The 5,776-nt window shown below is 39.0% G+C and overlaps 1 pseudogene; it reads left to right on the top strand.

Moving 5' to 3' along the window:
- Nucleotides 1-3,077: 3,077 nt before the first annotated feature.
- LOC103017290 (60S ribosomal protein L17-like) lies at nucleotides 3,078-3,631 on the top strand (annotated as a pseudogene).
- Nucleotides 3,632-5,776: the final 2,145 nt, after the last annotated feature.

Genomic DNA, 5,776 nt, shown 5'->3' with positions numbered 1-5,776 from the left:
TTAGTTTGGTGAGAAGATAGAATCCAAGGAAAAGAGAGATTAAATAAATTCTGGGAAGGTGCATAAGGGCCAGACCAGGAGAGCCTCTTAAACCATATGAAGGAGTTTGGCCACTACCTTGAAGTATCCTGAATACAAAGCTGGTATTAGAAACAAATGTTAAAATCTAAGTACTCTTAAAAAAAAAATCTAAGTACTCTTTAATTCTAAAATTCTATTCAAATATTGTCACTATCATCAGGTACACATGGATTCAATGTCAGCTGTTGTGCACAAGGATACTGCTATGAACTGCAGGTTTGTGTGTCCCAAAATTCATGTGTTGAAATCTTAACCTCCAACGTGATGGTTTTTGGAGGAGGGGGTCTTTGGGAGGTGATTAAGTCATGAGGATGGAACCCTTATATGGGATTAGTGCCCTTACTAAAGAGACCCCAGAGAGCTCCCTTGCCCCTTCTACCATGTGAGGACACAGACAGAAGACGGCCACCTATAAACCAAGAAGAGAGCTCTCACCAGATACCAAATCTGCCAATGCCTTGATCTTGGACTTCCCAGCCTCCAGAACTGTGAGTGATAAATTTCTGTTGTTTATAAGCCAACAAGTCTATAGTATTCTGTCACAGGAGCCTGAACAGACTAAGACTGGAGTTCATCTCATTTTCTCCACCTCTCTAACACACACACACACACATACCGCAAAGAAAAAAATAATAAACTATCACACGACTGCTTGCAATTGTAAGTGTGAAGTCCTATGCCTGCTCACTGCCTGCAAGAAACTCAGGAGGCCAATGAAATGAACTATCATTGCTTTGTTGCAATAGCCGCTGTCCATGGTTCTACTCTTACTAATTTTACGTCATCAGAATGCAAGAGCTCCCAGAGAGGCTGGTCTCCTGTCTCCAGGTTTGCTTTCCCTTGCAGTGAAGCAGGGCTGCCCAGAGAACTGAATGTAAGGAAATGGAACCACTGAAGCTCCTAGACTAAAATTAATGGTACCATTTTTTTTTCAATGTAAGCCTAACCTTAGAACTTTTGCTGTCAACCATTCATAAATGCTGCTGTCAAATGGGCATGCAGCCTCAAAGCCCTAGTGAGGCACCAACTAATGGTTTATATTGCCACTAATATATTACAAAAGGCTTGAACATTTAGTTAAAAGTAAAAATGGAGAATTTGGGGGAGGTGCCAGAGTGGTAAATTGGGAAGAATTCCATGGCAGAAGAAAGGAGTCTTTGATGCATGCTGGGGTACAATATATGTGTACCACTTTTAATTATTCTTTGGGTTGAAAATTGCAGTTTCTGCATCTGAGCCCTTTCAGAAGAATTAATCAGAGGAAATCTGTAAAGTTTTCCCATACGTAATAAAACATGTCTCCACAAAGCTTCACAGAGGAAATTATTATAAGATGGTCAGCCCGTATGTGAGATCACACCTGTGCTTTCCATTCTGGAGAAAGAGCTGGAGAACTTGCCTAGTTAATCTTGGAAAAGAGACTGATTTTGTCTTCTGAAACCTTTTCTTTTGTAAGTTAGTTCTCTAGACTTTGATAATCACAGTTACTTGGTTGATTTATTTGAAAATGCTGATATTCCTGGTGTTCCTAAGGCTATATAATAGTATAAATTTATGACAATTTTGACAATTTTATTAAAACTAATTTTTAGTTTTTAGACTCATTGGAATAATTATTAGAATAATTTACTGAAATTAATTTATACCAGGTACTATAAATAAGACAAGCAAATAACGAATCTGAGACTATAAAAATCAAACTGAAATATGCTACATCATATTCTGGAGCTATACCACACATCCACAGGAACACAAGTCTAAGAAAACTAGATGTAAATACATGAATTCTTATAGAAAAGTGCTTCCAGTTAAAAAGGGTAGTCTTAAGGGAATGGCAGGGTAGTGGTAAGGGGTTTTTAGAGAAATCTGCCTGCCAAAAATTCCTACCAAATGCCTTGGCATTATTTCAAATTATTGAGTTTCTGCCTTAGAAACCTTAATATCTGATTTATAAATCCTTTCTATAGAATCTTTTCAGGAGTATGAAAACATTCACTGGTTTATACAAAGCTAGGTTTAAAGACCTATTCAGTGCATCATTTTGCTCACATTGGTCACATATGTACAAGCTAAACAGATTTGTAAGAGAAGAGATAAAATGAATAAACTTATTCCAATAAGTTAGGGAAAAGGACCTCCAAGTATTCAGCCAAATGCAATATTGGAATAGCTGCTTCAGAGTGAATCCTGGAAGATGGAATATATAATCAAAGGTGTTATACCAAATTCCAACTGTCAAAGTAAAACTGACTGCACTATACTGACATGACACACATAGTAGTTCAAGTGGTCAAATTAGAGCAACACAACAAGTTTCTATTCATTACCATGCAGATGACAAGTCCTGAACTAAATGTTGTGAAAAATAAAAACTTACAAGACATGGTGTTGTCCTTAAGAAGATTTCTATCTCCCAGGTGAAATAAGATTTAAATACAAAACCTCAGTCAAATTAACATAATCTAGCACATAATGAAGGACGAAATTTTCATCAATCATTAATTTATTCTACATTTGTTGAATGTTTATGGGACAAGCAATATACGAGCCACTGAGTATAAACAATGAATCACACTTAATCCCTGCCCTCAAGAAACTCACAGTAAGAAGTATTATTTTCCAAATTGTTTTCCATGGACAGTGAAATCTCTCAAACCACTTTGACAATGGAAGACTTTTTTCCAGAGTCTGAAGAGTATTCTTCAGAGCTATGTAGGAAGTGTTGGTTTCAATCCAGGAATGGTATAAAAATTTAAGTAAGGAAAAATTTCTAGGTTATACTTTGAGAAATCTTTATGGATTTTAATCAAAGCACTGGATGATGGATAGACCTTGGCCTGGTAGGTAGATTTAAGGCAAGGAGAGCTCATAATATGTGCAGGGTACACGGTAGATGATACTTAAAGTGACTGGACCACCTAAAAATGGTAGACGATACTTAAAATGACTGGACCACTCTTCCTTTTCCAGTAAGCGGCCTGAGGTGACCTCTAAAAATGGTTCGCTATTCACTTGACCCAGAAAACCCCACAAAATCATGCAAGTCAAGAGGTTCAAGTCTTCGTGTTCACTTTAAGAACACTCGTGAAACTGCCCAGGCCGTTAAGGGTACGCGTATCCGAAAGCCACCAAGTATCTGAAGGATGTCACTTTAAAGAAGCAGTGTGTGCCGTTCCGTCATTACAATGGTGGAGTTGGTAGGTGTGCCCAGGCCAAACAGTGGGGCTGGACGCAGGGTTGGTGGCCCAAAAAGAGTGCTGAATTTTTACTGCACATGCTCAAAAATGCAGAGAGTAATGCTGAACTTAAGGGCTTAGATGTAGATTCTCTGGTCATTGAGCATATCCAGGTGAACAAAGCCCCCAAGATGTGGCACAGGACTTACAGCGCTCACGGTCAGATCAACCCATACATGAGCTCTCCCTGCCACATTGAGATGATCCTTACTGAAAGAGAACAGATTGTTCCTAAACCAGAAGAGGAGGTTGCCCAGAAGAAAAAGATATCCCAGAAGAAACTGAAGAAACAAAGATTTATGGCCTGGGAATAAATGCCTCAAAAAATAAATGCAAATAAAAGTAAAAAAAAAAAAAAAAAGACTGGATCATCACAGGTCCTCAGGCAGAGTAGTGAGAAATAAAATTTGATAGGTGAATTGAGACCAAGAGTGGAGGATCTAAAAACCCGAACTGAAAACTTCATTCTTTATTAAGAAAGTGACATGGAAAAAGCCCTATTTTTAAGAAGCAACCTAGCCATGATAGTTCAGTGTAACCTGCACGTAAAGAAAAAAGTCTGGAATAAACTCAGAAGATAACAGGACCCAAACTCTCCCTGAAGAATGGATCAACATGACTGTAATGACAAAAGTTCAATAAATGATACTTTATGTAAGAAAACATGCTAAAATTAGGTAGAAATAAGGCAAAAGATGTAGAAAATTTTAATTTGCTTTTCAACAGCAGAATCAGTCTGGGGCACTGGAAAGGAGACCATCAATCATAACGGCCAGAAAGCACTGGACTTTAACCTTTGAGGTCCATTGAAGGCAACATGATATAGCTACAAAACTGCTTGAGCTGTACACTTGTGCTGACTGGGTTCAACCACATTGCTGTCATTTACTACAGTTTTATTCCTACCTAAAATATTTCTTTTGGTTATATACAATCACTTACATTCAAGAAGGTTCTACAATGCATGAGTTTTAAGAAATTTTATATCTTCATTTTTTTTTTAAATTTTATTTATTTATTTATTTATTTATGGCTGTGTTGGGTCTCCGTTTCTGTGCGAGGGCTTTCTCTAGCTGCGGCAAGAGGGGGCCACTCTTCATCGCGGTGCGCGGGCCTCTCACTATCGCAGCCTCTCTTGTTGCGGAGCACAGGCTCCAGACGCGCAGGCTCAGTAGTTGTGGCTCACGGGCCTAGTTGCTCTGCGGCATGTGGGATCTTCCCAGACCAGGGCTCGAACCCGTGTCCCCTGCATTGGCAGGCAGATTCTCAACCACTGCGCCACCAGGGAAGCCCCTATATCTTCATTTTTTACACTTTATTTAGTCTTTCAACAAATATTTTCTAAGTATCAATTATATATCAAGGACTGAGCTAGGCACTGGAGGTTCAGCATTGAACAAGACAGACATGACTGCTGTCCCGGTGGAGCTCACATTAACTACACAAAAACTTTTTTTATTAATGTACAGAAAACTAAGAATACATCCCTTGCACCATTTTCATAGTACAGCTCACCATGGCAGATCTAATGTCTTCCATGGTGTGATGCATAGATGTCAGAAACGAGAAGGATGCATTAATTTACTGTAGATAATGACTAGACTTTGAAAAGAAAGTATGAAATCATTGATCTATAGTAAAACCAGCAACTGACTTTTCTTGCTATTCAGAGGACGTGATAATCATCACTAGCACTTAGAAACAGAATGCCAGAGTTGCAAAGGTTCAGAAAGATCAAATCATTCTACTTTGCATTTTTACCGATACAGGAACTAAATCCAAAAGAGCATAAATGATTTGTCTCAGGCTCTATAGCTATTCAGAAACAGAGAAGGAACCAGAATCAAGATGTCCTTTACATCAGCCCAATGCTCTTTCCAATACACCAGAAAGGACACCATTTGTTAAAGCGTGAGAAAGTTGGAGATTTTAGAGCAGACCTGTGATATTTATCTGCATCATCCTTCCATTTGGAGAATTACACCTCCCTTTTCATTGTCTTCTAACTCAGCTCACATGATTTGGCTGAGGCTCATACAGACTCTCCAGCCTTCCAAGTCACAGGGAGGTCACATTACACAGGCCTTGCCAATAAGAATGCTTCATCTTCTCTAGACACACTAATGGGTTCAGGGATGGGTACATGCCCCAAGCTAGGTCAGGTGATGTCCTCCTTAGGATTTTTGCCCGATTATCAGGAAAGGTATTTCCCTTCCTCTAGAACCGTAAACCATATGGATTCCGAAAGTCTGGAACTCTTGGAGCAATGTTCTCTGCCACAAGGATAGAGCCTGCTAGGAACAAAAGCAAGTAAAGCAGAACCAAGAGATGAAAGGATCAAGCAAGAAATGTCACGAGTAAGTCACCTGGATCCAGCCTGGCCTGAAACAAGACCTCTCCCAGACTTTTCTGTAAAATGAGCCAATCAATTCCATTTCTTAATCTAGTTTAAATTTTTT

Source organism: Balaenoptera acutorostrata, chromosome 2 (genome assembly GCF_949987535.1).
Source record: "Balaenoptera acutorostrata chromosome 2, mBalAcu1.1, whole genome shotgun sequence".
NCBI classification, from domain to species: domain Eukaryota; kingdom Metazoa; phylum Chordata; class Mammalia; order Artiodactyla; family Balaenopteridae; genus Balaenoptera; species Balaenoptera acutorostrata.
Note: the sequence above shows the minus strand (reverse complement) of the source record. Positions and strands in the feature narration are given on the sequence as shown.